At 39.0% G+C, this 9,200-nt stretch overlaps 1 protein-coding gene across 3 annotated transcripts in view; it reads right to left on the bottom strand.

Annotated features, from left to right (window-relative positions):
• The window catches only part of LOC124270140 (beta-1,2-xylosyltransferase-like), an 87,252-nt gene that overhangs the window by 23,905 nt on the left and 54,147 nt on the right, over window positions 1-9,200 (bottom strand). The gene's annotated exons all lie outside the window — the stretch shown is intronic.

A 9,200-nucleotide genomic window follows, 5' to 3' on the forward strand; every position in this document is an offset into this window, starting at 1 on the left:
AAAAATGACGTATGGGCATATTCTATAATATAATAGGACATGTTTCCAAACTTTGTGAACACGTCTTCAAGACTACAGGATTATTGCGTATTCTGTTCGTGTGCGGTTTACAAAAAATTAGAATCGTGTAGAATAACACAAATATACAAAACGTCGTTCTCTTTGTATATCTACACGGCCCAACTGAGTGACCTAATCAACAGATCGGAGTATGTGTTGTCCATAATTGGGCCAAGATATAACTACCTAAGCTGTCTGTTGTGTCAATTTAATACAGTTTGGAATTCAAATATGGGTATTGACCTTACCCAAAGGACTAAGGGGAGTTTGCCCCCTCAAATCTTACCTCAGTATCAGATGACAAATGACTGGACAACAAAGAACCTAGACACCGAAACATGCAACACATTATCACTGTGATCACAGCCGACCAGCACCATTCGTGTTCCCTGCCGGGTGATGAACCGCTAAACAATCATCGCCAGGAGGGGTTGCTGGGGTATGGGAGCGTGTCGGTGCCAAAGTCTAAAATGTCTTTATCATCTAGATGTAAGCATTTAAGACAAATTATATTTATATTGTCGCGCTATTGCGCGCCCACGCTGTCCGGTAAGTGGTTCAAAATCGTGTGTAGTTTGTTCTGTTAGTAACTGAAATTCTCCGGACATCAAATTAATTCAAATATTTTTCTAGCTTTAGTCCGAGAAGTGGGTTAGGTGTTGTCATTGACCTCACTGAGCGATAACACTGACTTAAGCTTGTAATGTAGGTTAAGTTGTAAGTCTAGTCAAATAAGTCAGTGCACGTTGATCCTTGTGGGCCCAACCTGCCATACTACTCATGTCCCGACTCGCTAATCCACCCTCACCCCACCCCACCCCACCCCACACACATACACCCACCCACCCACTTCCATACCACGTCCTTCTCTACACACACCCTTCAAACTCCTCACAAAACGTCTGTCAACCGCCCTTGAAGTTATTTCGCAGTTCAACCTTATCGTTGTACAATCGGATCCTCGTGCTTTTACATTCTAGGCTGTCATAAATTTGTTCATGACTGCATTACATATTTATCTGTTCTCTAACAGCGTCAGCCATAATGTGTAATCGACAATAACGTTAAGGTGTCTCTAATTGAATCCAAATCAGTCGAGTCAGACACAGCTCAGAATAATAACTGAGGCGAAATTGCATGCAGAGTGAGCGAGTCGGGTTTTAAGCCGCTTTTAGTAATATTCCAATATGGCATGTACAATAACAATTGGTTCACACAATGCACCCATGTGGGGAATCGAACCCGGACCTTCAGCGTGACGACTGACCGATTGTACCTGTAGGCTAACCCACAGTCCCACCCCATGCAGAAGGCGGCCCCTTAAATGCTTTAGTGAAGGAAGCGAGGATCTAAGTTAACATGTTGACTAACGTTACAATTAAGATATGCGAGGATACTGCTCTTTATTTCTTTATATCTCCAATTTTGGCACCATGACATGAAATTAATTCATTATACTTTGTTGGCTTCATTATTGACTTACCAACTTAAATCCTAGTCGAGAGTGAAAAATTTGACATATTCCCGATCCGTTCTGCAGATAACTATGCTGTGTATAGTCACCATTGTGATAAGTCGTGTAACAGATCCTATGGAACCCACATTCGCCACGTATGATGGTAAGTTTCCCATCAGCTTGTGACAGACGGAATTTATGATTTTGTTATAGAGCAACATTTTGGAAATAATTTAGTCTTTTCCCGAGAAACTGAAATTTATTTTCTTTATTACTTTTTCATGAGCAGTGCCTCGGAGTACTCCATAAATTGTACTTAAAGCTTCTAGGTGAAGTCAGTAATCAATCGTACAATTATCCCATATGTGACTACAATAGGCAAAGGTTGGTAACATAAATAATTTGTAGACAGTTTCTAGAGTTTTCCGAGATATTTAAACCTACGGAAACAATGTACCATAGGGAACACTTTCTTTACAATTTCTGAAATATGTTTATTCCAAAAATAATCCAGTTGAGAACTAAATCCTCATGTTTGTGGTATTTAAATTCTGTTATAACAGTAACTTTCATCAGTACTGGGGATTAATTCCCTTTGTTTCCGTGTTTTTGGTTTGTTTGTTTGTGTGTTTGTTTGTGTGTGTGTGTGTGTGAGAGAGAGACAGACAGACAGAGAGAGAGAGAGAGAGAGAGAGAGAGAGCCAGAGAGAGAGACAGAGACAGAGAGAGAGAGAGAGACAGAGACACAGAGAGATAGAGAGTGAGAGTGATCTTGACATGTGTCAGTCCATTTAGAAAACCTTTTTACGAATCTGATCATTATTCAAAACAGTGACCCAGTGAATAGGGTCATCTTACATCAGTTATAGAGAAGTATCGTCGGCAAAAAGACGTATAACGCCTTCGATCCCCTCTATGACGTCATTAATATATTCTACAAATAGGAGCGGTCCTAATACTGACCCCCTAAGGCACGCCTGCATGTACTAGGTTTAAGTCAGATTGGGAGCCTGCGATTACTAAAGTCGGTTTACGGTTGAGTAGGTAATAGAGTGAGTGAGTGAGTTTTGTTTTACGCTGCACCCAGCAATATCCCAGCTATATGGCGGCGGTCTGTAAATAATCGAGTCTGGACCAGACAATCCAGGGATCAACAGCATGAGCATCGATCTGCGCAATCGGGAACGATGACAAACCAAGTCAGCGAGCCTGACCACCCGATCCCATTAGTCGCCCCTACGACAAGCATGGGATACTGAAGATCAATTTTCTAACCCGAACCTTCACGGGTGCGTTGTAACAGATTTCCAGTTTATGTATCATGCCCCTTAAGTTTAACCAAAATTCCTTTATACCATACTTCATCAAAAGCTATACTCACATTACAGAATATAGCCCAAATATATTCACCTGGTACTTATTCGATTGTTTACCAACCGATTTCATATTGCTTTAAGTGCAATGTTAAACAACTATATTAACTTCATTTTACACATAATTTAAAATACACGTGATATAAATGTCATTGATGCACCATGGATCATTTGATAAATGCAGTGCATACAGACATTAATGCATCAATGAATTGTTTGTAATTCGTCCCGTGTGTCCATCAGGGGCGGTAGGGTAGCCTAGTGGTTGAAGCGTTCGTTCGTCACACCGAAGACCCGGGTTTCGTTCGTCTTTGGTACAATGTGTGCTCATTTCTGGTGTGCCCCGCCGTGATATTGCTGGAGTATTGCTAAACTAACAACTAAAACTAAACTAACTCGCTTGTGTCCAGCAGCCATCCCTAATGTCCTGAGGATAACTAATAGTTCCTTTTATAGTGCCTTTATTTGGTATGGCAGATAGGTGTAAGTGGCTCGGCAAGAATAGCAATTAGCACACTGGCAGGTGCGTGTTTTGGTGTTGTTTGTGCGCACGCTGCAATAAACAACACATTCGGTAAGCTATACAAATTCTTAACAGTAAATTTGGCTCGCAATCGAAACACCACGATTTTTAAAGCTTTCAAAGACCCTAGCTCGCCTTCGACTTTTGTAATCAGTGAGTCATTTTATACCTAAGTCTGTTGGCTTGAAAAACCTGTAAATACAGGTGTACAAGTGTGTTTACAAAACTCATTAATGAATTTGACCTGTGTTGGCCTCGTTACACCCCTTTCCTTTTATGTAGTGCTGAGACCCCAGCAGTGACAATCATGCCAGTTTTGTCCCCTGTGCGTGAAATATATGATTACAGTCACCCGGCCATTGAGACAGCAATAAAAGTTTTAAAGCAATAAAGCATTAAAGGTTAAAATGGTTCCTTGGCATGCAATGTTGCAGGGTCACGTAACACAGCACATGTTCATTGTACGACGACTAACCTTTAGTGACAAAATTGCAGTTAGGGATTAATACACTACAGTACAACCAGAAATTATTGAGAATTTAAGATTGTAATTTTTTTTTCACTCATTACTCACGTATTAAATGTCAATGTTAGCAAAACATAACTCCAGATTCAAAGACAGGTGAACAGTTAGTATTTTGTCAAGTCACCATGGGCAGCAATGCAGGCTTCAATGCGGCGGGGCATACTACTGATCAAAGAAGTTAGAAAGACGTGGTCCATGCATGCTGTCCCAATATCGGTCCACCTCTTCTTTCATTTCAGCAATATTTGTGAGATTATTTTTATTGACACTTTCCTTCATAAGTCCCCAAACATTTTCTATTGGATTTAGGTCAGGGATATAGCTTGGCCAATCTAATAATGTTATATTTTGGGTCCGAAAAAACCAGGCCTGTGAATGCTTTGAACGATGTTTTGGGTGGTTGTCCTGCTGGAAAATCCCAAAATGTCCATAGAACACGAGAATATCTGTGTACCGCTCACTGTTCATATTCCCTTCAAATACACAGAGGGGCGTTGCCTCTAACACAGACATGCCACCCCACACGTTAAATTTCGGACTGTACTTTGGACGCTGATACAAAGGTTTTTCAGTTTGTTTGGTCCAGAATATCAGTGTATTAGGAAACAGCCACACAGAACTTTCATCTGAGAAAATCACATTGTCCCAGTTCAAATGTCTATGCTGAAAGCACCAGTTCAACCTTCGCTCCTTTTGTTCAGGTTTCATGATCGGTGATGGAATTCCTCGACTTTTCTGCAAACCCATTGCATGCAGCTCAGTTCTAATTGTCTCCTTACAGACAGCCACAGTTCCTCTATCAGTCATATCCAGCCTTAAGTTTTCTAAACGCCTTCGTTTGTTTTTAGAAACAAGAATACCAAGCCGCCTCCTGTCACCGACAGTCAATTTTCTGGGCCTACCTGCGCCTCCCTGGTGCTCAATGCCATATCCATTTGCAATATTTTTCAAAACACGATAAACAGTGGACAAAGGGATGCCTGTTCTACTTGAAATCACTTTAGCTGATCTGATGTCCTTGTTATAATACTCTGAAATCAACTTCCTCTTCTCTACATCATCCATACTGAGGATCACTGAAATGTCGTCTGCTAGCAAGTAAACAAAGGGGGATAACTCTTCACAAACTAATGAAAGAGGATTAACGGAGTTGTCTCTCTTGAATGAAACCAAGCACTTATAGCTGGTCAAGGTTGTTTATACTAGAAATCCAATTAAACATATTCCTAAAATTCTCAATATTTTCTGGTCATACTATAAAATATAAATGTACAGGCAGATACTGTTTCAGTGTTTACAAACAAACATGATGTTGCCATTGTCTACGCGTCTGTATAAATAGTACAACACATAGAAACCATACATACCAATAATATTATTAACCCAGTAACGACGTGGACCTAATATATTATCTATTAACCCAGTAGCGAAGTAATAAAATAAATGCCTAAAAAAACTGCCTAACAAACCTACTGAGCATAGGACCCGTGATGATCCGGGTTAGAATTGGCCTGCAGCAACCCGTGCTTGTCATAAGAGGCAACTAACGGGATCGGGTGGTCAGCTTGCTTGACACATGTCATCGTATCCCAATTGCGTAGATGGATGCTCATGATGTTGATCACTGGATCATCTCGTCCAGACTCGATTATTTACAGACCACCGACATATAACATAAATATTGCTGAGTGCGGCGTTAAACGACAAAAGAACAAAGGAATACACGAAGCTTATTGTCTCTGATGCTGTTCACTGGATTGGCTGGTCCAGACTCGTTTATTTACAGACCACCGCTGCACTTATATCAGAAACTTGGTTGACTCCATTGACAGTGTATCTTACACTGCAACATAGTAGACTGACCGACTGAGTTTAGTTTTACGCCGCTTTTAGCAATATTCCAGCAATATCACGACGAGAGACACCAGAAATGGGCTTCACACATTGTACCCATATGGGGAATCGAACCCGGGTCTTCGGCTACCCCACCGCCCCGCAACATAGTAAAACCAACCACTGATGAAACCCAACTATACACGGTATAATAATGTCAGTAAGTTTTTTTAACGGTCATAAATTTAAAAGACAATGTAATTCACCAATGAAAAGTGTTATCTGCTTGAACACAGCACAGCGCGTCAATGACCATGGAAACCTTCCCATAGAAGAAAGCTTGCCTTGATCGACCAGTTTAAGCTTATTTCTTCCTGATCGTATTTCAGGAAGAGATCTATTGCTTTTCGTGTTCATGTTAAAGCGTTAACAGATCGAAATATCAGATAAACCGAACGACACCGGTTTGAAACAGATAATAATATTTAGATACATGTATATCGTATTTCAGAATGTCATGTTTGCATATTGTCTGTATACGTTTTAGGCTAGGCCTCAATGGTTTATTAATCAGCCGAGGAAGATATTTATCTGTTGTAAAGGCCCAAAGATTCTGTCCATTATGTATTATGTAAGAATGAACGAATTAATAATGAAGATGATTTTTTATGTTATGTTTATTTGTTCTATGAAAACAATCGCTTTTGTATCTTATGTCAATGTTAAATCACTCGATTCATGTCATCAAGGAACCTATAAACAACACCGAGTAGCCCTCTCACATGTAATTGGCATCCGTTTTTGTTTAGAAATTTATTGCTATCCTAAATTTGATAATGCATGTATATGTAACGCCTTTGTATGTGCTTATGGCTTTTCATGCAATAAAGATTTGAACTGACTTGATCAGGCAATGCCTGATATATGCACACCACTTTTTGAAATAATCTCTGCAGCTTAACGGCATGAGTGATGCGACAATGTAATCTTTATCCACACCCAGTAACCAGTAGCATGTTTTTAGTGTTTGAGTAACCATCGTTTATGGAATTGTCTGTAATTATGCTTTAACAAATCGCAGAACATACCGACGATAATATCATCCAATCTTAAGCTTCATATCGGTTTGTGAGTTATTTAAGCACACATTGCCACAGGCCCACAGATATGATCATTATGCTTCTGGTATGCAAGTTAATGATGATTTTAATGGAGAAGCATGTACAATATAGAACGATTATAATTGGGCTCTTGCCTTTCAAGTATGGCGCTCTAAAAACGCCAATTCAACTGAATGTTAAAATCAGGTGCTAGTCACAATGGCTTTTCAAGTATCATTGTTATCCTTGCGTTGTAAGCTGCATATTACCGGGGGCATTGTTTTGTTATTAAAACGCTCAATGTATGACACGCACAGAATGTTCACAGGCTTGTCACGCTCCATCACCTCTATACACAATCTCGACATGAGTGAGTAAGTGAGTTTAGTTTTACGCCGCACTCAGCAATATTCCAACTATATGGCGGCGGTCTGTAAATAATCGAGTCTGGACCAGACAATACAGTGATCAACAGCATGAGCATCGATCTGCGCAATTGGGAACCGATGACGTGTCAACCAAGTCAGCGAGCCTGACCACCCGATCCCGTTAGTCGCCTTTTATGACAAGCATGGGTTACTGAAGGTCAATATTCTAACCCGGACCTTCACGGGTCATCTCGATATGAATCGTATTTATGTAGTTAAATGACTCGAGCCATGAAATACAAATAATTACGTACAGAAATATGGTGACACCTGTTTTCAATATCTACTCACTGAAACTGACACATACCGAATAGTTGAACAATTACAAATGACGTATCTAAGTGATTTGTTGCATTTCACTTGTGTATTTTGAGGTGAGATTTTTATAAAAAAAAATATTTGTCTGTCTACCAAGAATAGTAACTAATAGATTAATTCCATAAAGAAAAATGTTTTGCTATTAATTCACTCCTAAATAGGACAAACCTGAAAACAAAACTGGCTTCTCAACAAAAACAATGAAAAGAAAAAAATACAGAATTTCAAGTTGAACCTTGGTTATAATTACCACACCCGATATCATGAAAAATAAATAAACCACTTCTTGAGATATAGCGCAAACCAGTTGTTTGGACGGACAGACTGACGGACGGACGCTACATGCGCGTTGTTGGATAAAAAAAAGGCCAAAAGGTAAAACTTCCTTGAATAGGACATAATGAATACAACTCATATAACCATTTACGTAAAAGTACTATGACGAATAAAATGATTTCCTTGGATACTGTCGAACACAGATTATGATATCACGTATCTCTATACAATGTGTATTACACATGCATTGGCTTTACTTTGATGTTATGTGACTTCAAAGATCAGATTTTAATTAAGTTAGAAATGAGGTTACTTTTGACAGAAATATTGCAATAGCTTAGGCATTTTGAAAAACAATAAAGTAAAGTTTCTTAAAAAAATGAATTTCAGTCCCCAAGACTTATAAACAACAATAAAGTTGTATTTTACAGATTCCGTTAATCTTTTACAAATTGCGTTAAAACTTGTTTTTACATTTTGCGTTAGGTGTTCACATATTGCGTTAAAGACATTTTTTACATTTGGCGTTAATTTTTTACATATTTCGTTATTTTTTACGTTTTGCGTTACGTTTTTACATATTGCGTTAGTTTTTACATATTGTTTTGATTTTACATGTTGGGGTTGTACAGGCCCTACCTATATAAAAAGGTCAAATTTCTACGTGACGCGTTTGTCAATATTTAGGTGAGATTTACTTTCTATTTAACTAATAAAGAATTGATGTCTACTTCAGAATTGATTACTAGTACTGTTGAGAGTCGTGTGCAGCCTTCAATGATTTACTCTGAACCTATTTGGGAGGGGCGGTTGGGTAGGGGAGGGGCGTTCGCTCGCCACATGGGTACAATGTGTGAAGCCCATTTCTGGTGTCCTCTGCCGTGATATAGCTGGAATATAGCTAAAAGCGGCGTAAAACCCAACTCACTCACACATTCTCTGAACCTACTTGGTGCTGGGCGAAACAAATGCCTTAAACGCCAAGGTCAGAATCTTGAGAAATTCATGCAGCTCTTAACTCTCAATGACATCTGAGATTCAAGTAAAATATACATGCATAAAAAAACTGGTAGAGAGGAGTGAGAAGGAGGGAAGGAGGAAAAAGAAGAAAAGAGTACGAATGGGGAGCAAGAAACGAACAAGGAGAAAGAAAGAAAAATAGTTATTGAGATAGTCATATAGATAGTTATAGTCAGATACAGAGTTATAGCCATAAAGTACAGCAATTTTCTCATTTGAAATAAAGTATAAAGTAATCACTCGTATATAACAGAATAGATATATTTTGGACTTACATTTTCTCAGTT

Source organism: Haliotis rubra, unplaced genomic scaffold (genome assembly GCF_003918875.1).
Source record: "Haliotis rubra isolate DU_JTF1 unplaced genomic scaffold, ASM391887v1 Scf15, whole genome shotgun sequence".
NCBI lineage: Eukaryota > Metazoa > Mollusca > Gastropoda > Lepetellida > Haliotidae > Haliotis > Haliotis rubra.